The sequence below is a fragment of the Salmo salar genome, chromosome 20, assembly GCF_965601325.2.
Source record: "Salmo salar chromosome 20, fSalSal1, whole genome shotgun sequence".
Lineage (NCBI taxonomy): Eukaryota > Metazoa > Chordata > Actinopteri > Salmoniformes > Salmonidae > Salmo > Salmo salar.
In genome coordinates, this window is record NC_138310.1 from 39753563 (window position 1) to 39779717 (window position 26155).

The 26155-nt window shown below is 42.1% G+C and overlaps 1 pseudogene; it reads right to left on the reverse strand.

Annotated features, from left to right (window-relative positions):
• Positions 1–26155, reverse strand: part of LOC123729168 (uncharacterized) — a 792531-nt pseudogene that overhangs the window by 15772 nt on the left and 750604 nt on the right.

A 26155-nucleotide genomic window follows, 5' to 3' on the forward strand; every position in this document is an offset into this window, starting at 1 on the left:
TGGGAAGAGTTAGTAAAATTATTTCGCCAATTAGCTTACAACCAGGCAAAATTGATTTGACTTTGGATAGCCAATCTCCGGTGCTAGTTTGGGCCGTCAATGAATTATACCATGTAAATTAGACAATATTTTCACGTTGCTCACCTTTTAGTTCTCATTAAATGCTTTCAATATATGTATACAACATACATTTCTACAATTTATAGTTGGTTTGAGGTTTTTAAGTCATTGAAATTTAGAGCTATTGGAATTTTTACATATTGTCCCATGTACATAGTGTAATTTACTGTTGGTCCTTAACCTGCCCCATAGGGATATCCAAAGTTAACCCAAAATGACCATGGGCGTTATGATCAGTCATGTGCAGCTGTGCTCAGAATTGATGATTACTTGTGTGCTGCCAGCTGTGGGCATGTGGGCAGGATTGAAACAAACCCAACCTTAATTTACGCTTAATGTACACAAACTTGCTTGGCCATGGCTAGAAGAGCGCGAGAGAGCGAGAGAGAAAGAGAGCGAGACTGCACAAGAGCGAGAGCAAGGGCGAGAGAGAGAGCCCGCGAGAGAGCGTGAGAGAGCGCAAGAGAGGGAGAGAGCGAGAGAGAGGGAGAGAGAGAGAGAGAGAGAGGAGCAAACAGCGGAGTGTCTTTGTCTACACTTTCTCCTCTGAAGGGCACAACTGAGATTCCTTTCACATTGTAAGTGGACTGTGTCTGTTTTTCAGTCTTTTACCCTCTCCCTTGCTCTTTCTCTCTCCATCACTTTCTTTCGCTACTGCCCTTTAAAAATAAGATGAAGAGATGAGGGGAGGTTTCAGTTAAGACTGCCGATCAATACCCCTCCATACAGCGGGATGAGATTTAAGATTACACCGCTGACCACACACAGCAAATGACCCCATCACTTCGTAAACCTTCAACTTCAAGCCTAACCAAAGCTTAGAGAATACGAGAGAACCAAGGTGGTGGGAGAGACTGAAATAATGTCAAGTCAATGTTACTAATTTATCTCTGATATATTAGACCTAAGACAATAAACATACATTTTCCAGGACATGAATATAGTAGTGTAGATGTATATAGCAATAGGTCATGTAGGAAGTTGTCATTATTTTTCACAAACATAGACGATGTCATGTACCTTATTCTCTTTACATTGAAGCTCTGTATGAAATAATAAGAACTGTATAATAGGCTTGAAGCTCTGTATAGAATAACAAGAACCGTCCAATAGGCTTGAAACTCTGTATGGAATAACAAGAACTGTCCAATAGGCGTGTTGATCTCAAAAGCCCTTTTCTGAAAAACGTATTGAAACTTTACACATAATGTATACTTTTCTCCAAGCCTCAAGTCTCTTAACAATTACTGTAGTGTGTGTCTGCAAATTGCTCTGAATATCTTTCTGTAGTCATAACAGAGGTATGCATCAGCCAAGCAGCCATATTGATTATGATGTCTGTGGTTTTAACAAGGTCTGTGTGGTTCCTCTGTGCGGGATAACACTGTGCATCTGCCTTTCCCACTCTCTCTCTCTCTCTCTCTCTCTCTCTCTCTCTCTCTCTCTCTCTCTCTCTCTCTCTCTCTCTCTCTCTCACACGTCTCTCTCACACGTCTCTCTCACACGTCTCTCTCTCTCTCACACGTCTCTCTCTCCCATTAATATAACTCCTTAGATCAATGTCATTATTTTCCCTGTCCTGGTTCACGCTGATTCAGGGAGTGTACATATTTGTTTTCACTCTAACTAAGGAGATGAGAGAACAGGAGATGAGAGGACAGAAGAGAAGAGAAGAGAAGAGAAGAGAAGAGAAGAGAAGAGAAGAGGAGAGGAGAGGAGAGGAGAGGAGAGGAGAGGAGAGAAGAGGAGAGGAGAGGAGAGGACAAGACAGGACAGGACAGGAGATCAGAACAGAGGCAAAGTAAGTCGTGAAAACATGTAATAAAACATTCTATTTAGAAACACTCAGGAACACATGGATGGAATCCCTCAGATAAAATGTAAACAGTTGTGTGTGTGTGTGTGTGTGTGTGTGTGTGTGTGTGTGTGTGTGTGTGTGTGTGTGTGTGGTGTGTGTGTGTGTGTGTGTGTGTGTGTGTGTGTGTGTGTGTGTGTGTGTGGTGTGTGTGTGTGTGTGTGTGTATGGTCCAGTGTGTAGGTTGGCTGTGAAATCACTGACGCCTGTTTAAATTTGGCAGCCAGACAAAGCAGTTGTAAATGTTAATGCTGAAAGAGACCGACCTAGCAATGTTGCTCAAAACCTCCATTAGAACATCACAGGTTGTATGTGTTACTCAACCGCAAAATACACAAGGGCAGTTTAGAATTTTTTCTATAATCGTCTTTAACTAGCTTAGGCATTGTCCTTCAGAAAAGTGGAATATTGTCAATTTTAAAAGTGGAACAGGATATAAATAGTGTTGAGACAGAGAGAGAGATGCCATTCCAGTGAGGACTGAGAGGCCATATGAAGAGCCTGCTGTTCTGAGGAGCATGTTCTGACATATGGGCTACTTGTGGCTAAAATGGATCAGTTTCTGTGAAGATAAAAGGAAGAGACTTCTCCACGGGTCTTTCAGCTCCCTACATCAAAGCCTGGCAGGCAGACAGAGCTAAAAGAGGACAAAATGAATTGATTTGATTATTTTGGGTGAGTCTGGATCAATAGCATTCTTTCTCTCCCCGTCAGGCCGTGGTGCTTTGGCCCTTAGGGCAGCGGGGTAATGAGTGGAGGCAGGCGGAGCTCGCCATTCCCCAGACCCTAGGGGGGGTTTGATCTCAATGCCCCATTCTAAACTGTGTTAACAGCAAATAGCACAAATTCCACTGAGGGACAGTAACTCAACACATCCATTTTGAAGAACACAATCAAACATACACGGACCAGACAAGACACAACGGGAGACACAGAGAAGGACAGACAGACACAGACCCATTCACACAGAGTATATTACATTTTCACAAAGGCCTATATAAATCTAGGTCACAATTTGAATCAACTTTGAGTGAAAACAAGTTAGAATGTTCATTTTGGTGAAAGTCAACTTTTCCCCCAAACTAAACCCAGATCATAGCAGAGCTGATCCATCTCACCAGCTCCCAGACTATAAAATCCATCCAGTGAGGAAGTGTGTTTATATAAAGTGTAATGGTGGAAATTGGTCCTTCACACCACAAGCACCATATGGTCCCAGTTAAAAGTGAATTCTACACATTCTGGGATCAAGGACTGGTCCACATTGTGAGAGGCTACGGGGGGGGGGGGGGGGGGGGGGTTGGAGGGGTTCAAGGACTGGTCCACATTGTGAGAGCCTGATGAAGGGTTCTAGGACTGGCCCACATTGTGACAGGCTACGGGGGGTGGAGGGGTTCTAGGACTGGTCCACATTGTGAAAGTCTACGGGGGATGGAGGGGTTCTAGGACTGGTCCACATTGTGAGAGGCTACGGGGGGTGGAGGGGTTCTAGGACTGGTCCACATTGTGAGAGGCTACGGGGGGTGGAGGGGTTCGAGGACTGGTCCACATTGTGAAAGGCTGAGGGGGGTGGAAGGGTTCTAGAACTGGTCCACATTGTGAGAGCCTGAGGAAGGGTTCTAGGACTGGCCCACATTCTGAAAGGCTGAGGGAGGTGGAGGGGATCTAGGACTGGTCCACATTGTGAAAGGCTGAGGGGGTTAAAGGGCTGGTCCACATTGTGAGAGGCTTCGGGGGGTGGAGGGGTACTAGGACTGGTCCACATTGTGATAGGCTGAGGGGGGTGGAGGGGTTCTAGGACTGGTCCACATTGTGAGAGGCTTTGGGGGGTGGAGGGGTACTAGGACTGGTCCACATTGTGATAGGCTGAGGGGGGTGGAGGGGTTCTTGGACTTGTCCACATTGTGAGAGGCTACGGGGGGTGGAGGGGTTCTAGGACTTGTCCACATTGTGAGAGGAAACTGTTGTTTTTTTATTCAACCTTTATTCATCTAGGGAAGTCAGTTAAGAACAAATTCTTATTTACAATGACGGCCTAACCCAGATGATGCTGAGCCAATTGTGCGCCACCCTATGGGACTCCCAATCACGGCCGATTGTGATACAGCCTGGAATTGAACCAGGGTGTCCGTAGTGACGCCTGTGCCACTCGGGGGGTGGAAGGGCTCTAGGACTGGTCCACATTGTGAGAGGCTGGGGGGGACGAGGGGTTCTAGGACTAGTCCACATCATGAGAGCCTGAGTGGGAGGAGGGGTTCTAGGACTGGTCCACATTGTGAGAAGAATCTGGGGGGATAATAGGACCGGTCCACATTGTGAGCGGAAACGGGGGGGGGGGGGGGGGGGGTGTAATAGGACTGGTCCACATTGTGAGAGGCTGGGGGGGTGGAGGGGTTCTAGGACTGGACCACATTGTGAGAGGCTGGAAGTGTTCCATTCTGACACTTCCAAACAAATCCACACGAGACCAGGGCTGCCAAGTCCTTTGCGTGTCAAGGTTGTCACATGAGTGTGTATTTGTGTAAGAGAGACAGCACCTGCATTCCAAATGGCACCCTATTTCTTATATAGTGCACTGCTTTTATACTAGAGCCCTATGGGCCTTGGTCTAAAGTAGTACTCTATTTAGGGAATAGGTTGCCATTTGAGATGGAGCCTGACACAAGACTACAGCAGCCTGACACCAGACTACGGCAGCATGACACCAAACTACGGCAGCCTGACACCAAACTACGGCAGCCTGACACCAGACTACGGCAGCCTGACACCAGACTACAGCAGCCTGACACCAGACTACAGCAGCCTGACACCAGACTACAGCAGCCTGACACCAGACTACTGCAGCCTGATAGCAGACTACAGCAGCCTGACACCAGGCTCCATCCCACGACTCTGTACCGGTACCCCCTGTATATATCCCCGCTATTGTCATTTACTGCTGCTCTTTAATTATTTGTTATTCTTATCTCTTGCTTTTTTGGGGGGATTTTCTTAAAGCGGCATTGTAATTAAGCATTTCACTGTAAGGTGTACACCTGTTGTATTCGGTGCATGTGACAAATAAAATGTGATTTGATTTTGACTACAGCAGCCTGACACCAGACTACAAGCCTAGTGCGCAGAAGGCCTCCAACCTACACAATGAAGAGACTCTAATAAACCCCTCCAGATGAGACATTGACTCTCAACAGACTGCTATATTTACACTTGGTCCAGAACGAATACAGTACAGTACAATTTAAGATTATCACACTGAGTGAACAGCCCTCTGAGAGCCCCGTGCTCAACTGAGGTAATGTCATACGAAATTGAACTGAGTCGTTATGGCAGAGAGACTATATAAGAATCCCTGGCCCCAGAGTCATATATTTAGTGTACACAGTATATAAAATAAAATAACTGAATATAAAAATATGGCATTGCCCGTCCCTAACCAAGCAGCCCAGAGATCATCTGTTTACCATGATGAGGTCACTACAGCTCTCACCGCTGACCTTACACTGCTGTAGAGGACTTTATATATGGATATCTAGTCTTAGACATAGAGGGATGGAGAGGGGAATGAGGAGGACTTTATACATGGATATCTAGTCTTAGACATAGAGGGGCTGAGAGGGGAATGAGGAGAGGGATGAGAAATAGCACTGTGCTGGTGAGGGTAGGGATGGAGGGATAAAGGAGATGTGATGGAGACATTTAGGCGAGAGTGGTCAAGGGGTAGTCTATGGGATGAAGGGAGAGATGGTGAAATTGCCTGATGACTCAAACTGAATTCTTCCGTTGCTGTATTTTTGCTGCATACTTCAGTCTGAGACTGCCATCGTTGAAGTCATTTGTGGTGATGTCAAAGGAGGGGTTTTGTACAAAACAAAGTCATCAGTGATTGGATCATCTCTAACTAATCAGAATATCAAAGCCAATGACAAATTTTGAAAACATCGCTTTACCCACGTGTGGAGAATAAACGCCCCCTCTCTCTCCCACAGTGACGTCAACATAAAACCCATCTCTATCTCCTGGTTATCGTTCATATACAGTTGATTGCTCTTCCTCTATCTCTCTGTATGTGACTTGATCATCAGTAGCTCTCCTCTCACCAAACAAACTGACGTTAGGCACAATTACAGCCCAGGGCTTGACTAGCCTAATCCCCACGCCTCTACAAACTGCCCAATCTACTGGCTTCATTTGCAATGCTAAACATGCTTTCAGGGCACAGAGACTAAGAACAGCTCCAAAACAAAGAGAGTCTTCTTCCTGTATGGCCTTGCACTCTATGACCTTGGAGACCGAACACATCTCGACCTCTCCAAGAAAGCATCTTCGTCCGGGCTTCCACTGTTCATGGCCCATTGAATCACTAATACATTTCTGATACCGCAAATTACTGCTCCACTTAGTGGAATTAACTCCAGAGTCCTCACTCCTAGCATACGCACTCCAAATAAATATATTTATTTATATTTCCTACAGACCAGAAAAATAAGTATCAATTACATTTCCCTCTGGAGTATGGTCATTGAGATACAGTTACCTTATTGTTTAATGTAGTTATTTACAGTAAAAGATGCAATCCTTTGTGTGTGTCTATCTGTGCGGGGGGGGGGGGTGTGTGTGTGTGTGTGTGTGTGTGTGTGTGTGTGTGTGTGTGTGTGTGTGTGTGTGCGTGTGCGGCTATAGATATTGATTATAAGGTCACAGGAGGAGAGGGTCCAGCTAAATGATCATAGAGACAAATTGATCACATGTGCTGTAATGTACTTACCCATAATTACACAGAGATAAATATGATCCATGTAGACCCTGTCCTATATAATGATGTTAACATGGACCACTTCATCAGTGAGCGCTCCCTAAGGTCCCATCATAGTCCTCTATACATGAATTACATGCATATTCATCTTTATTACACATAGATACATGTATGCCTTACAGCATAGGGTCAATCCCTAGTTCTATATTATGCAAATGTTGTAACCTCTACAGGATCGGTGTTCCCCTCACGGGACGGTTAAGCTATTGTAGGCTAATGTGATTGGCATGAGGTTGTAAGTAACATGAAAATTCCCAGGACATAGACATATCTGATATGGTCAGAAAGATTAAATTCTTGTTAATCTAACTGCACTGTCCAATTTACAGTAGCTATTACAGTGAAAGAATACCATGCTATTGTTTGAGGAGAGTGCACAATTAGGAACTTGAAAATGTATTAACAAACCAATTAGGCACATTTGGGCAGTCTTGATACAATATTTTGAACAGATATGCCATGGTTCATTGGATCAGTCTAAAACTTTGCACATATATTGCTGCCATCTAGTGGCCAAAATAGAAATTGCACCTGGGCTGGAATAATACATTATGGCCATCCTCTTGCATTTCAAAGATGGGACAAAAAAAAATACAAAAAAAACACGTTTTTTTCTTTGTATTATCTTTTACCAGATCTAATGTGTTATATTCTCCTACACTGATTTCACATTTCCACAAACTTCAAAGTGTTTCCTTTCAAATGGTATCAAGAATATGCATATCCTTGCTTCAGGTCCTGAGCTACAGGCAGTTAGATTTGGGTATGTTATTTTAGGCGAAATTGTAAAAAAAGATAGATATTTTGATACATATCCACCCGCCGATGTCTATAAGGATGTCAATGTAGGGATCTACACTGAGTTTAAAAAACATTAAGAACACGTTCATAATATTGAGTTGGCCCCCCACCATCCCTTTTTCCCTCAGAACAGCCTCAATTTGTCAGGGCACGGACTAAACAATGTGTCAAAATCGTTCCACAGGGATGCTGGCCCATGTTAACTCCAATGCTTCCCACAGTTGTGTCAACTTGGCTGAATGTCCATTAGGTGGTGGACCATTCGTGATACACACATGAAACTGTTGAGCGTGAAAAACCCAGCAACGTTGCAGTTCTTGACACAAAGCTGTGCGCCTTGCACCAACTACCATACCCTGTTCAAAGGTACTTAAATCTTGTGTCTTGCCCATTCACCCTTTGAATGGCACACATCCAAAATTCATGTCTCAATTGTCTCAAGGCTTAAAAATCCTTATTTAACCTGTTTCCTCTCCTTCATATACACTAATTGAAGTGTTTTGAACAAGTGACGTCTATAAGAGATCATAGCTTTCACCGGTCAATGTATGTCATGGAAATAACAGGTGTTCCTAATGTTTTGTGCACTCAATGTAAATCTCTTAGCGCTGATATAGGATTTACACTTTATTATTATATCAAAGGGACATTACATTGATGTCCTCTTCCCTCCTCATACACCAGCACACACTGGGCACAGGGGGCAGTGGCTTATGGACATCACACGCTCTCCCCTGGACACTTTTTAATTGGTCATCCTCTGACCTAGACATTGATGGCCTCACATCACGTGTGTGTGTGTGTGTGTGTGAGACAGTATTTTGGGTAGAGCTGGCACACTCTCCTTTCCTTCCTTTACACACACACACACACACACACACACACACACACACACACACACAGCCACACACACAGCCACACACACACACACACACACACACACACACACACACACACACACACACACACACACAGGTAACTACCAAAATAACGGAAACCCCAACATAAAGCGTCTTAATATGGCATTCGGCCACCACAAGCTGTCAGAACACCTTCCAATGATTTGGCATATATTATACAAATGTCTGGAAGTATTGGAGGGAAGTGACACCATTCTTCCATGAGAAATTCCATCATTTGGTGTTTTGTTGATGGTGTTGGAAAACGCTATCTCAGGCGCCGCTCCAGAATCTCCCATAAGTTTTCAATTGGAATGAGACCTGGTGACTGAGACAGCCATGGTGTATGGTTTACATCGTTTTCATGCTCATCAACCATTCAGTGATGACTCATACCCCGTGGATGGGGGCATTGTCATCCTATAGGAGCATAGCCATGGTAGCCAAAATAATGGCCTGCCCAGCATTTTTATACATTACCCTAAGCATGATGGGATGTTTTAATTGCTTAATTAACTCAGGAACCATACCTGTGTGGAAGCACCTGCTTTCAATATACTTTGTATCCCTCATTCACTCCTGTTTCCATTATTTTGGCAGTTACCTGTTACCTGTCACCAGTTACCTGTCACATAAATATGGCAGATGTGTCCGTGTATCGTCTTACATTGTCACATGAGGCCCAGGTAATTTTGTCATTTTTATTAGGATCCACATTAGCAAATGCCGTAACGCTAGCTAATCTTCCTGGGGTCCAACACCAATTAACAAGACATTACAAACAACGACAATCAAGACTTCACATACATTCAACAAGTAGACAATACAGATCATTAAAATACCTGACAGGAAACACATTTAACATTCAGTTGATGCTTTCTATTTGCTGTCCAGTCATATGGTCTATCGCACTAGATGTTCTTTAATTTTTTTCTTGAAGGTGGATTTACTTTTTGCCTGAGAAATATGGATTGGTAAAGAGTTCCATTCAGCTATGGCTCTATATAAAAGTGTAGATTTAAGGCAATTTGTCCTTGGCTTGGGTTGTCTTAGCTGCCCTGAATTTGCCTGTCTGGTTTGGTGATAATGCGTGTTGCTAGTATATACTAACTGGATGGAAAAATACTGTTTTTTTTTTAAATATAACATTCCTGAAGAAAATCAGAAGGCTGGATAGTAATTTGTTTTTAAAGTGTAGGCATGAGAGATTCTGATGAATTTAGATAATAGTCATACGGTTAGAGCAATGAAGAGCTAATCTGGCAGCCCTGTTTTGAGCCATTTGGAGCTTTTTTATATCTTTTTTTGCTGCAGATGACCATAAAACCGGACAGTACTCTAAGTGTGATAGGACCAGGGATTGAATCACCTGATTCATTGTGCTAGATGTTACATACTCTGAACATTTTCTTGTAACAGCAATTCCCTTACCCATCTTAATAACAATATTATCTATGTGTTCTGACCATGATAAAGCTGCGTTCCACATGACGCCTAGTATTTTTTTTTCACTTCCTCTACATGTGTTCTATTCATCTACAAATTCAATTGGGGATCATCAGCAATCATATATCTTGAACAAAATACAATACATTTAGTTTCAGAAATGTTCAACACCAATTTGTTCATATCAACCCACTAAGACACCATTCTTAGTTCACTGCTCAGTACATCTGTTAACTCATTACAATCTGATGCTGCGCATTGTAGAGTCATCAGCATACACGACCACTCTTGCTTTGTTCATTAGGTAAATCATTATAAAAGATAGAGTAGAGAAGTGGGACTAGGCAACTTCCTTGAGGAACACCACAGTGTATATCTTTACTGTTTGAAAAGCTTCCATTAAAGAACACTTTGTGCCTTCTCCTGGATAGATAGCTTTCCATCCAGGATAGAGCTGCAGACTTAAAACCATAACATTTGAGTTTACCTAGTGACAGTTCATGATCAATTACATCAAAAGCAGCACTGAAATCTAGCAACACTGCACTAACTTCATGTCATCCATACTCTTTAACCAATCATCTGTCATTTGTGCTAAGGCCATACTCGTAGAATGCCCTTCTTTGTTTGCATGCTGGAAATCCGTTATCAGACCATTACATGAGAAATAATCTTTGATTTGTACAGACACCATTTTTTCCAATAATTTACTTAAAATAGGCAGCGAGCTTATAGGACAACTAAATCCAATCAAATTGTATTTGTCACATACACATGGTTAGCAGATGTTAATGCGAGTGTAGCGAAATGCTTGTGCTTCTAGTTCTGACCATGCAGTAATATCTAACAATTTCACAACAACTACCTTATACACACAAGTGTAAAGAAATTAATAAGAATATGTACATAAAAATATATGGAATAGCAATGGCCGAACGGCATAGGCAAGATGCAGTAGATGCTATAGAGTACAGTATATACATATGAGATGAGTAATGTAAGGTATGTAAACATATGAAGTGGCATTGTTTAAAGTGGCTAGTGATACATTTATTACATCCAATTTTTATTATTAACCTCTTGGGGCTAGGTGGGACGCTAGCGTGCCACCTGTGGTGCACTCCATCAACAGCAGGTGCATTTCAAGAGCGGCAAATTTGAATCCAAATAAATGTCAAAATTCAAATTTTTCAAAAATACAACTATGTTACACCATTTGAAAGATAAACATCTCCTTAATCTAACCACGTTTTACGATTTCAAAAAGGTTTTACGGCGAAAGCATAAATTTAGAGTATGTTAGGACAGTACATTTACAAGAGTTGTGTGTAATGTTTTGTCAAGTCAAAGACAGGGTCACCAAAACCATAAAACCAGCTAAAATGATACACTAACCTTTTACAATCTCCATCAGATGACACTCCTAGGACATTATGTTAGACAATGCATGCATTTTTAGTTCTATCAAGTTCATATTTATATACAAAAACAGCGTTTTACTATGGCATTGATGTTGAGGAAATCGTTTCCCTCCAATAACCGGCAGTCAAGTCAGCGTCAGAAATTAAATAATTAAAATTAGAAAACATTGTTAAAATATTATATTGTCATTTAAAGAATTATAGATTTACATCTTTTGAACGCAATCAACTTGCCAGATTTAAAAATAACCTTACTGGGAAATCACACTTTGCAATAATCTGAGCACTGTGCCCAGAAAAATACGCGTTGCGATACAGACTAGACGTCATGTTGGGGAGATCTAAAATCGAAAATACTATGTAAATAATCCATTACCTTTGATTCTCTTCATCAGATGTCACTTCCAGGTATCACAGGTCCATAACGAATGTAGTTTTGTTCAAAAAAGCTCATCATTTATGTCCAAAAATCTCCGTCTCGTTAGCACATGATGTAAGCCAGCCGGACTTCTCGTCATGAACGAGGGGAAAAAATATATTTCCGTTCGTTCAAACATGTCAAACGTTGTATAGCATAAATCATTAGGGCCTTTTTTAACCAGAACATGAATAATATTCAAGGTGGACGAATGCATAGCCTTTTATAACGTATTGGAACGAGGGTACCCAACATGAAGTAGCGCGCCAGGTGTCTAATGGGACATCACCGTTCCATGGCTCTTGTTCGGTCAGATCTCCCTCCAGAAGACTCAAAACACTTTGTAAAGGCTGGTGACATCTAGTGGAAGCAATAGGAAGTGCCAAAATATTCCTAAACCCCTGTGTCTTTCAATGGGATAGCTTTAAAGTCAATACAACACATCAGGTATCCACTTCCTGTCAGAAAATGTCTCAGGGTTTTGCCTGCCAAATGAGTTCTGTTATACTCACAGACACCATTCAAACAGTTTTGGAAACTTTAGAGTGTTTTCTATCCATATATAATAAGTATATGCATATTCTAGTTACTGGGTAGGATTAGTAACCAGATTAAATCGGGTACATTTTTTTTATCCAGACGTGCAAATGCTGCCCCCTAGACCCAACAGGTTAAAGTGGCTAGAGATGAGTCAGTATGTTGGCAGCAGCCACTCAATGTTAGTGATGGCTGTTTAACAGTCTGATGGCATTTAGATAGAAGCTGTTTTCAGTCTCTCGGTCCCAGCTTTGATGCATCTGCACTGACCTCGCCTCCTGGATGGATAGCAGGGTGAACAGGCAGTGGCTCGGGTGGTTGTTGTCCTTGATGATCTTTTTGGCCTTCCTGTGACATCGGGTGGTGTAGGTGTCCTGGAGGGCAGGTAGTTTGCACCCGGTGATGCGTTGTGCAGACCTCACTACCCTCTGGAGAGCCTTATGGTTGTGGGCGGAGCAGTTGCCGTACCAGGTGGTGATACAGCTCGACAGGATGCTCTCGGTTGTGCATCTATAAAAGTTTGTCAGTGTTTTTGGTGACAAGCCGAATTTCTTTGGCCTCCTGTGGTTGAAGAGGCGCTGCTGCACCTTCTTCCCCACGCTGTCTGTGTGGGTGGACCATTTCAGTTTGTCCGTGATGTGTACACCGAGGAACTTAAGGAACAAAATTCATGAAACATGCTTCCTTAGTGCAGTCAAACAATATTCATGTATTGGCAATATCAGACTCAATTGGAATCTTCTTTTGAGGAGGCTGAGATCTCTATACATGGATACAATTTGTTCAGGGGGTACAGAAATAGATATGGGGGTACAGTAGAGTTGCAGTTTACATCCAGAATCATATTCCAGCAAAACAACGTAAGGACTTAATGTTGAATGGATTAGAGGAGCTATGGGTACAGGTGCATTGACCACATTTGAAACCTGTGGTCAATGCACCTGATAAGCACCTGAAAATACACTGTGAGGTCAAACGGTGCCCCATGGATTGATGATGAGCTGAGAAATGTAATGATTCAACGTTATGATGCCAAAAAAGTAGCAAATAAATCTGGCACTCTGTTTGATAAGCAAAGTTATTGTAAATTAAGAAATCTTGTGACCAAGCTAAACAAAGGAAAGAAGAACGGATTCTATCAGCACAAAAATGATGAAGTAAAGGGTGATGGGAAAAAGCTGTGGAGAACGTTGAACACTATAATGGGTAGGATTTTGAACATGTCCGCCTCTTTTGTTGAATCAGAGGGTGTATTTATTACAAAACCACATAACATCGCAAACTACTTTAATTAATATTTTACAGGCAAAGTGGACAAGTTGAGGAATGCTATGATTCCAATTGATGGCTCCATATCATATACCCTTACAAAAGATTGTATTATGAAGGAGAGGCAATCATGTTCGAATTTCACCAAGTAGAAAGGGAAGAGGTAGAAAGGATGTTGTTGTCTCTTTTGGATGGCTAGTCACCTGGTACAGATCATCTTGACGGCAAATTGCTTAGAGTTACAGCTAACCAAATATCTCCCCCAATCTCTCATATTTTTAATTAGTGCTTGATGTATGGGGTGTGCCCAGAAGTCTGGAAAGAGTCAAAGGTTATTCCACTACCTAAGGATAAAAAAATCTGCATTCACTGGTCCTAACAGTTGCAAGTGTTGCCTTCCAGAGAGACATCAGAGATTGTAATGTTCTTTGTTTCACGGAAACATGGCTCACTCGGGGTACGTTATCAGAGTCGGTACAGCCACCTGGTTTCTTCACGCATCGCGCAGACAGAAACAAACATCTCTCTGGTAAGAAGAAGGGCGGGGGTGTATGCCTTATGATTAACGAGATGTGGTGTGATTATAACAACATACAGGAACTCAAGTCCTTTTGTTCACCTGACCTAGAATTCCTTACAATGAAATGCCGACTGCATTTTCTACCAAGAGAATTCTCTTCGATTATAATCACAGTCGTGTATATCCCCCCCCAAGCAGACACATCGATGGCCATGAACGAACTTCATTGGACTCTATGTAAACTGAAAACCACATATCCTGAGCCTGCATTTATTGTAGCTGGGGATTTTAACAAGGCTAATCTGAAAACAAGGCTCCCTAAATTGTATCAGCATATCGAATGCGCGACCCGGAATGGCAAAACCTTGGATCATTGTTATTCTATCTTCCGCGACACATACAAAGCCCTCCTCCGCCCTCCTTTCGGAAAATCTGACCACGACTCCATTTTGTTGCTCCCAACCTATGGACAGAAACTAAAACAGAAAACGCCCGTGCTCAGGTCTGTTCAACGCAGGTCCGACCAATCGTATTCCATGCATCAAGATTGCTTCGATCACGTGGATTGGGATATGTTCCGCATAGCGTTGGACAATAACATTGATGAATACGCTGATTCGGTGAGCGAGTTTATTAGCAAGTGCGTCGGTGATGTTGTACCCACAGCGACTACTAAAACCTTCCCAAACCAGAAGCCATGGGTTGATGGCAGCATTGAAAGCGCGAACCACTGCTTTTAACCATGGCAAGGCGACCGGAAACATGACCGAATACAAACAGTGTAGCTATTCCCTCCGCAAGGCAATCAAACAAGCTAAGCGTCAGTATAGAGACAAAAAAGAGTCGCAATTCAACGAGACACGAGAGGTATGTGGCAGGGTCTACAGTAAATCATGGACTACAAAAAGAAAACCAGACAAACTAAACAACTTCTTTGCTCGCTTTGAAGACAATACAGTGCCACCGACACGGACCCGCTACGAAAACCTGCGGGCTCTCCTTCACTGCAGCCAATGTGAGTAAAACATTTAAACGTGTTAACCCGCGCAAGGCTGCTGGCCCAGACGACATCCCTATCCACGTCCTCAGAGCATGTGCAGACCAGCTGGCTGGTGTGTTTACGGACATATTCAATCAATCCTTATCCCAGTCTGCTCTTCCCACATGCTTCAAGAGGGTCATCATTGTTCCTGTTCCCAAGAAAGCTAAGGTAACTGAGCTAAATGACTATCACCCTGTAGCACTCAATTCCGTCATCATGAAGTGCTTTGAGAGTTTAGTCAAGAACGATATCACCTCCACCCTACCTGACACCCTAGACCGGAGGTCGGCAACCCGCGGCTCTAGAGCCGCATGCGGCTCTTTAGCGCCGCCCTAGTGTCTCCCTGGAGCTTTTTCAAAAATATGAAAATGGAAAAAGATGGCGTGAATATATTTTTTGTTTTAATATAATTTATTATTCAATGCTGTAAAAATGTGTATAATAAATATTTAATTTCAACATTTCTGTCAACGAAGATTTACGTCATAGCCTGCGACACACATTTCTTTCAGCTCGGCGTAGTGCCAGACAGGTGGCTGTTGCAAACAAACCGGCGGGTGTGTCATGGGCCATGGATCCCAAAGGGAAAAAGAGAAAGATAGCTGAGGAGAACAGAGGATTCCACAGTTCTTGGACCAAATCATTTGCTTTCATTGCCAATGCGGAAGGATTGCCTGCATGTTTGCTTTGTAATGAGAAGTTGTCAAATAACAAAAAGAGTAACGTGGAAAGACATTTCCATTCTTCCTGACAGTTATAGGAACATCAAGAAATATGCATTTGGAGTATTATTCATCTTTGGATCAACATACCTGTGCGAGCAGATATTCTCAAACATGAACTACATAAAATCCAAATACCGCACCCGCCTCACAGATGAGAGCTTGCAGTCCCGCGTGAAGATTAAAGTTACATCTTACATGTCCGATGTTGAGAAGCTGTCCAGTGATGTCCGAAAACAGAAGTCACATTAAACGGGTAAGAACACAATCCTGTCATAGGCACATATTTACTAACAAAGTGGCTGTTTTTATAAAGTGATTTCTGATTTTTGTCAGTATATATTTGGAATGACACAGGGATATTATTGTGTTTTGTTGCTCAGGTCCGAGGATGGCTACATTGTATTGTGCGTGTCAAAAGAGAAGAGGGTGCTGCTGCATTTTACCCTTGCACATTTGCAGAAAACTAAAGCGAAGAGGATAATGCACAGAAATCGAACTTAAACCGTATTCTTTTTATTTTATATACTTTACCTTTTCAAAAGGCTGCTGTTTTATTGCACTCTGTCTGTTGCCCAGATAAGGGGGAAAAGAGAAGAGGATTGTATCGTATTATTGAGGATTGAAAAGGACTACATTTTATTTCCTTGGGGAGGTCTGAAATTACAGGAGGCCTATTATGCACGTTGCACATTTTGTTGTTGTTTTTTTGATTCCTAAAATAAAAATGACATCACAAGTCTGATTTCTGTATTGTATTTGTATAATTTCATCAATGCAACGAAACATAATACATTAATATTATAATGGAAGTTAAATTTAAAGCACCATCGTACAGCAGAGTAGTCACGTGGTGTGTCATTCTCTCCAGGATGCGCTGCAGGTAAAATAAACGTTTAATCATGAATGCTCATTATGTATTTGTAGCCTACTTATCATTTTGATAGTAGGCTAATATAGCTAATATAGACACTTACAGCATGTGTTGCCTTCATTGTAAGGCTTATATAAGGCTTTTAATTTTTTGCAGCTCCAGACAGATTTGTTTTTTGTTTTTTTGGTCCAATATGGCTCTTTCAACATTTTGGGTTGCCAACCCCTGCCCTAAACCCACTCCAATTTGCTTACCGCCCCAATAGGTCCACAGACGACACAATCACAATCACACTGCACACTGCCCTAACCCATCTGGACAAGAGGAATACCTATGTAAGAATGCTGTTCATCGATTACAGCTCAGCATTTAACAATATAGTACCCTACAAACTCGTCATTAAGCTCGAGACCCTGGGTATCGACCCCACCCTGTGTACCTGTGTCCTGGACACAATTCAATTTTCTCAAACAATCAACTATTTAACACCATTTTAAAGATAAGACTCTCGTTAATCTTACCACATTGTCCGATTTCAAAAAGGCTTTACAGCGAAAGCAAAACATTAGATTATGTCAGGAGAGTACCCTGTCAAAAATAATCAAACAGCCATTTTCAAAGCTAAATGCAGCACTAACCTTTGATGATCTTCATCAGATGACACTCCTAGGACATTATGTTATACAATACAGGCATGTTTTGTTCAATCAAGTTCATATTTATATCAAAAACCAGCTTTTTACATTAGCATGTGATGTTCAGAACTAGCATACCCACCGCAAACTTCCGGTGAATTTACTAAATTACTCATGATAAACGTTCACAAAATACATAGCAATTATTTTAAGAATTATAGATACAGAACTCTTTTATGCAATCGCGGTGTGTGATTTTAAAATAGCTTTTCGGCGAAAGCACATTTTGCAATATTCTGAGTACATAGCCCGGCCATCATGGCTAGCTATTTTGACACCCACCAAGTTTGGGGCTCACCAAACTCAGAATTACTATTAGAAGAATTGGATTTCCTTTGCTGTTCTTCGTCAGAATGCACTCCCAGGACTTCTACTTCAACAACAAATGTTGTTTTGGTTCCAAATAATCCATAGTTATATTCAAATAGCTCCGTTTTGTTCGTGCGTTCAGGTCACTATCCGAAGGGTGACGCGCGAGCGCATTCCGTGACAAAACATTTCAAAATATTCCATTACCGTACTTCGAAGCATGTCAAACACTGTTTAAAATCCATTTTTATGCTATTTGTCTTGTAAAATAGCGTAATATTCCAACCGGGTGACGTTGTATACATTCAAAGGCTGAAAGAAAAAAATGGAGAATTCTCATGAACGCGCATCTCCAGTGTCACTGTCCCCAGGCTGACCACTCACAAATTCTCCTGCTGTTCTTCGCCCAGAGACAGCAGACACCCCATTCCACTTTCTGGCGCCTTCTGAGAGCCAATGGAAGCCTTAGAAAATGTCACGTTACAGCAGAGATGCTGTATTTTCGATAGAGATGCAACAGAAGGACAAGAAATTGTCAGACAGGGCACTTCCTGTATGGAATCTGTCACGTCCTGTCCAGTATAAGGGTTAATTGTCATTTTAGTTTGGTCAGGACGTGGCAGAGGGTATTTGTTTTATGTGGTTCAGGGTGGTGTGTTAGTTAGGAGGGCGTTTGATTTATTATTTCCGGGTTTTGAGTTATGGTCTATGTTGATGTATTTCTATGTGTAGTCTGGTTGATCTGTTTCTATGTTGAGTTAATTGGGGTGGACTTCCAATTGAAGGCAGCTGTGTGGTGTTGCCTTTGATTGGAAGTCCTATATTAGTTGGGTGTGTTTGTCTGTGTATTTGTGGGAGATTGTTTCGTGTTTAGTGTGTGTAAACCTAACAGGACTGTCAGTGTATCGTGCGTTCGTGTTTGTTATTTTGTATGTTCGTTTTGGAATTTATTAAAAGTTCAAAATTAACCATCTCAACTCTGCTGCATATTGGTCCCCATTTTCCGATGATGATTTCGCCATATCGTCCTCCGACGAAGAAATCCCTGACAGAATCTTCTCAGGTTTTGGCCTGCCATATGAGTTCTGTATTACTCACAGACACCATTCAAACAGTTTTAGAAACTTTAGAGTGTTTTCTATCCAAATCTACTAATTATATGCATATTGTTGTTTCTGGGCAAGAGTAGTAACCAGTTTAAATCAGGTACGTTTTTTATCCGGCCGTGCAAATACTGCCCCCTGGCCCCAACAGGTTAAACTGCATATATTCAAGTGAGCAATTAACAGACCTTTATTTGGTAGATTTACAGTAATTATATGTCCAAACATGAATCAGCAGTTGGAATCTGAGTGAGAGATACTCTGTGTGTGTGTGTGTGTGTGTGTGTGTGTGTGTGTGTGTGTGTGTGTGTGTGTGTGTGTGTCTCCTCCTAACTCCTTGTGTGTGTGTGTGTGTGTGTGTGTGTGTGTGTGTCTCCTCCTAACTCCTTGGGAGGGAGGGTGAACAATCAGTTTGTCATACCTCAGATATGCTATGTCACCTCGTTCTCTTGCAGCCTTCATAGCTGGTATTAGTTCATTTATTCTATGACAGACTGCATCTGAGAAATCCTCAGTGATGAAGATGAAGGACCCTTTAAGGCGTTTGGCTTTTTCAAGGACTTCAAGCTGATAGGTAGTGTAGTGACTTGCTGCTCTTAGCAGTCTGTGTAGCTCCCTGGTCAGTGATCTCTTTACACCAGCCTGCATCCACTGTCTCTATGGTACTGCTGGACTGATCGGTCGCTATCAGAGCTATGGAGACATAGAAGAAATTAACACAATGTCACTTATGCAGCCAAATGCTTATCGACATGAGAGAGAGAGGAAGAGATAGGGAGAGAAATATTTATGTTTATTTACTTTCCCTTTTGTACTTTAACTATTTGCACATCATTACAACACTGTATATAGACATATCACATTTGAAATGTCTTTATTCATTTGGAACTTTTGTGAGTGTAATGTTTACTGTTCATTTTTTATAATTTTTTTCACTTTTGTTTATTATCCATTTCACTTGCTTTACAATGTTAAAATATGTTTCCCATGCCAATAAAGCCCTTTGAATGTAAAGGTTTATTCTGGGTGACGGTATGGATAATAGAAAGCTGTACCACAGCTGACATGATGACGATTATGAACAGACTACACACATGCAAGCAAGTAACACAAACAAGCCCACGCACGCACAGGCACACAGATTCCTCTAAAATAAAACTAGGACAATTCATAATGAATGAAGCAGGGTTTGGGTCAACGAGAGAGAGAGAGAGCGAGAGAGAGAGAGAGACCTGAGAAGCTAGTATTTTGGGAGTATGGGACCCTTGTTCTTTTGGTAGTATCTTGTACTTTGCTATTTATATTTTTGACTACTTTCACTTAACTACATTCCTTAAAGAAAATAACAGGACAGGTAAAAGGTTCAATTCACATACTTATCAAGAGAACATCCCTGGTCATCCCTACTGCTTCTGATCTGGAGGACTCACTAAACAAACATTATTTGTTTGGAAATTATGTCTGAGAATTGTAGTGTGCCCTTGGCTATCCATACATTTAAAAAAACAAGAAAATTGTGCCATCTGGATTGCTTAATACAAGCAATTTGAAATTATTTATGCTTGTACTTTTACTTTAGATACTTAAGTATATTTTTTTCAGTTACATTTACTTTTGATACTTAATAAAATTTAAAACCAAATACTTTTAGACTTTTACTCAAGTACTATCTTAACTTTTACTTGAGTCATTTTCTATTAAGGTATCTTTACCTTTACTCAAGTGTGACAATTGGGTACTTTTTCCACCACTGATCAGAGGATGTCGCTGTGTGATCCACTGTGTCCCTACATGTGTGTGTATTACTGTGTTCATAGTGAAACACAGACCTCTCATTTTGGACCATGGCCCTTTTTGTTTCTTAGTAGCACAGTTTGAATAGCTTCAGTGTGTTTGGAAACAAACACGTATGTGCGCGCACACACACATGCACACACACACGCACACACACACACACACAAGCAAGGCCTGTCCTTTCCAATCAATCCTCAACCTGTCAATTTCTGGGCAGATGGAGAAGTGGAGTGCTGCTCTGTGATCGATTAGGAGTGTCTTGGCTTTGTTCTCAACACACTCACGCCATCACTAATGAGTGAAGGATGAGAGGGGGATAAAAGAGGGATGAAAGAGGAGGTGAAAGACAAAGTCAGCCTTTGACTGCACGCTCTCTTATGTACTTAGCCTTAATGTTGGTTTCCCTGAATAGCATTGATCTAAATTGCCTTCATCGCCGCTCACCAAAAAAACACTTAATCGATTGTCAATCACTGTGCGTGAACTCACAAGGCTTGGAGCCAGAGTGCACTGCTTATATCACTGCACCACCACAGTTCACAATGCTCTAGCAAGCCGTGAGAATAACTGATGATGGTTGATGGAAACGGCACGTTGTTTTTCATTATTTTGTTTTAAGCTTTACCCAAACCACAGCCCTAACCTTAACCACTCGGAATTCACACCTAAACTATTAACCTTTGAGTTGTTTCTCTTTTAACCCTGAAACCATGCGGATCTAACCCTGTGACCATGCAGAATTAAATGTGTTCATCCATAATTAATCACATTTCTAAAATAAACTATTAGATCTCCTTGCAAAGATGACCCCCTGGATCCTAAATATACAGCCAGGTCACTAAAGATTCAATGTGATATTCAACGTTTGTCCAGGTCCCCAGGACATCGGGTGATGCATTCAAAACTAGGGGCAAAGGAGAGCACTAATACCATCAAGTAGGTTTGCTAGAGTGTTGTAGACACGGATGGTGGCTGGGCGTAACCCTTGAGCTCTGGCTCCGATAGTTGCATGTTCAGTGCTAGGCGCTTTATTTATTTTTGCTTAACCCTTACCTTAATTCTGACCTTAACCATTTGGAATTAATGCCCCTGAAGTCAAAAGGTGTCAATCTGTGAGATTTTGTTGAAATATGCGTATGTGAGGCTAAATACAGTGTAGTGGTGTAAATGCATAATTGTCTCTAGAAGTGGAGCATGAGGTCAGGTGCTGGTCAGGTCAAAGCTTGAGACTGGCCCAGTCTCAATGAGATGAGCTGCCTTGTATTAAGTAAACGTAATTTCAACCTATCAGACCTGCACTGACAGAATCAATACCACAGATTACACACACAGACAAACACACACACCACATACACAATACACGCACACAGGCACACACACAGGCACACACAGCAAAGTATGCCCTCATGTCGACCTCTCCATTTCATAAATATACAGTGCATTCGTAAAGTATTCAGACCTCTCGCCTTTTTCCACATTTTGTTGCGTACAGCCTTATTCTAAAATTGATTAATTAAATTGTTTGTTTTTTCTCATAAGTTTACTCACAATCCCAAACAATGACGAAGCAAAAACAAGTTTTTTTGACATTTTTGCAAATGTATTAAAAATAAAAACTGAAATATTACATTTACATGAGTATTCAGACCCTTTACCCAGTACTTTGTTGAAGCATCTTTGGCAGCAATTACAGCCTCAAGTCTTCTTGGGAATTACACTACAAGCTTGTATATTTGGGGAGTTTCTCAAATTCTTCCCTGCTGATACTCTCAAGCTCTGTCAGGTTGGATGGGGAGTGTCCTTGCACAGCTATTTTCAGGTCTCTCCAGAGATGTTCGATCGGGTTCAAGTCCAGGCTCTGGCTGGGCCACTCACGGATATTCAGAGACTTGTCCCGAAGCCACTCCTTTGTTGTCTTGGCTGTGTGCTTAGGGTCATTGTCCTGTTGGAAGGTGAACCTTCACCCTAGTCTGAGGTCCTGAGCTCTCTGGAGTAGGTTTTCATCAAGGATCTCTCTGTACTTTGCTCCGTTCATCTTTCCCTGCATCCTGACTAGTCTCCCAGTCCCTGCTGCTGAAAAACATATCACCTCAGTCCGTAATGCAGCCAGCTTTCTCAGACAGCCTTTTATCTCGACATTCAGCCCTAAGGGTCTCATAGGGGGGGTGTTGTTGTGCTGCTCTGTTTTGTGAGTCTGTTCTGTCTGGAGTGTGTGGACCATCTCTCTCTCCAGCTTTGTGAATGTACAGTTGAAGTCGGAAGTTTACATACACCTTAGCCAAATACATTTCAACTCAGTTTTTTGCAATTCCTGACATTTATTCAAAGTAAAAATTCCCTGCCTTAGGTCAGTTAGGATCACCACTTTATTTGAAGAATGTGAAATGTCAGAATAGTAGTAGAGAGAATGATTTATTTCAGCTTTTATTTCTTTCATCACATTCCCAGTGGGTCAGAAGTTTACATACGCTCAATTAGTATTTGGTAGTATTGCCTTTAAATTGTTTAACTTGGGTCAAACTTTTCAGGTAGCCTTCCACAAGCTTCCCACCATAAGTTGGGTAAATGTTGGCCCATTCCTCCTGACAGAGCTGGTGTAACTGAGTCAGGTTTGTAAGCCTCCTTACTCGCACATGCTTTTTCAGTTCTGCCCACAAATGTTCTATGGGATTGATGTCAGGGCTTAGTGATGGCCACTCCAATACCTCAACTTTGTTGTCCTTAAGCCATTTTGCCACAACTTTGGAAGTATGCTTGGGGTCATTGTCCATTTGGAAGACCCATTTGCGACCAAGCTTTAACTTCCTGACTGATGTCTTGAAATGATGCTTCAATATATCCACATAATTTTCATGCCTCATGATGCCATCTATTTTGTGAAGTGCACCAGTCCCTCCTGCAGCAAAGCACCCCCACAACATGATGCTGCCACCCCCGTGCTTCACGGTTGGGATGGTGTTCTTCGGCTTGCAAGCCTCCCCCTTTTTCCTCCAAACATAACAATGGTCATTATGGCCAAACAGTTTCCTTTTTGTTTCATCAGACCAGAGGACATTTCTCCAAAAAGTACGATCTTTGTCCCCATGTGCAGTTGCAAACCGTAGTCATGCTTTTTTATGGTGGCTTTGGAGCAGTGGCTTCTTCTTGCTGAGTGGCCTTTCAGGTTATGTCGATATAGGACTCGCTTGTCAGTGGATATAGATACTTTTGTACCTGTTTCCTCCAGCATCTTCACAAGGTCCTTTGCTGTTGTTCTGGGATTGATTTGCACTTTTTGCACCAAAGAACGTTCATTCTAGGAGACAGAACGCGTCTCCTTCCTGAGCGGTATGACGGCTGCGTGGTCCCACGATGTTTATACTTCTGTGCTATTGTTTTTACAGATGAACGTGGTACCTTCAGGCGTTTGGAAATTGCTCCCAGGGATGAACCAGACTTGAGGAGGTCTACATTTTGATTCTGTGGTCTTGGCTGATTTCTTTTGATTTTCCCATGATGTCAAGCAATGAGGCACTGAGTTTGAAGGTAGGCCTTGAAATACATCCACAGGTACACTTCCAATTGACTCAAATGATGACAATTAGCCTAACAGAAGCTTCTAAAGCCATGACATAATTTTCTGAAATTTTCCAAGCTGTTTAAAGGCACAGTCAACTTAGTGTATGTAAACTTCTGACTCACTGGAATTGTGATACAGTGAATTATAAGTGAAATAATCTGTCTGTAAACAATTGTTGGAAAAATTACTTGTGTCATGCACAAAGTAGATGTCCTAACCGACTTGCCAAAACTATAGTTTGTTAACAAGAAATATGTGGAGTGGTTGAGAAATGAGTTTTAATGACTCTAACCTAAGTGTATGTAAACTTCCAACTTCAACTGTATCTCCCTCAACAATGGTGGAGCAGTGCAGATGTGGGACCTGGGCCTGTTCAGTGCTGGGGGGGGGGGGTCACTCTCCATTTGGGGCTGCTGGTCTGCAGGGCAGTTTGAGGATGAGGTTTGATCGGACTCACTCAGGATGGGGGAGTCGTCACTGAGAGAGAGAGCTTTTCCTTTTGTGCTCTCTCTTCGATCCCGTAAAAATCCTGCTGATACTGCATGAGGATGCCCTGCACTATTACTGTTCCAGATATTGACAGAGGTTGTTTCAATTTCCTCAATGTATTATATTCAGAGTTTCCACCCTGGGCAAATGCCCTCTCTTTTGGGATAGGGGTAGTGTGCTCTTATAGCACTGTGCCATGCCAGGGGATGGTCTGTGTGGAAAATTAAGTTGCTTACGTTTCCATCTTCACTCCCAGTCCTAACTCCAACCCTGTTCCTGGAGAGCTACCGTCCTGTAGGTTTTCGCCCTAATCTAGTGCACCTGATTCTAATAATTAGTTGATTGATATGATGAATCAGGTTAGTTACAAGGGTTGGAGTGAAAATCTACTGCTCTCCAGGAACACGGTTGAAGAGTCCTGATCTACACCAACGCCCCATTGGAAACCATTGGCCATGGGCACTTACACAATACAGGAACACTGCTTCCACAGAATGCATTGCATGTAGACAACCATATTATACACTATCCCCCTTCATTTGCTCTCTTACCCGACCCTAGGTTACACTGTGAATCCATGAGTGTGTATCTCTCTGTGTTTATCTCTCTGTGTGCATCTCGCTGTGTGCATCTATTTGTGTGCATCGATCTGTGTGCATCTATCTGTGTGCATCTATCTGTGTGTATCTATCTGTGTGTATCTGAGTATACAAAACATTAAGAACACCTTCAGTTTCCATGACAGAATGACCAGGTGAACCCAGGTCACTTGTTAAATCCCCTTCAATCAGCGTAGATGAGGGAAAAGGTTAAATGTTTTTTAAGCCTTGATAAAATGTAGAAATGGATTGTGTATGTGTGCCATTCAGAGCGTGAATGGGCAAGATTGAAAGGGGTATGGTAGTAGGTGCCAGGTGTACTGGTTTGTGTAAGGAACTGCAACACTGCTGGGGTTTTCACGCTCAACAGTTTCCTGTGTGTATCAAGAAATGGTCCACCACCCAAAGGACATCCAGTCAACTTGACACAACTGTGGGAAGCATTGGAGTCACCATGGGCCTTACATCCTTGTGGAATGCTTTCCAAACCTTGTAGAGGCTGTTCTGGGGGCAAAGGGAGGGGGGGGGGGGGGGGGGGGGGGCAACACCAATATTAGGAAGGTGTTCCTAATGTTTGGTACAGTGAGGGAAAAAAGTATTTGATCCCCTGCTGATTTTGTACATTTGCCCACTGACAAAGAAATGATCAGTCTATCATTTTAATGCTAGGTTTATTTGAACAGTGAGATACAGAATAAAAGGGATGATGGACGGGGCCATGTACCGTCAAATCTTGAGAACCTCCTTCCCTCAGCCAGGGCATTGAAATGGGTCGTGGATGGGTATTGCAGCATGACAATGACCCAAAACACACGGCCAAGGCAACAAAGGAGTGGCTCAAGAAGAAGCACATTAAGGTTCTGGAGTGGC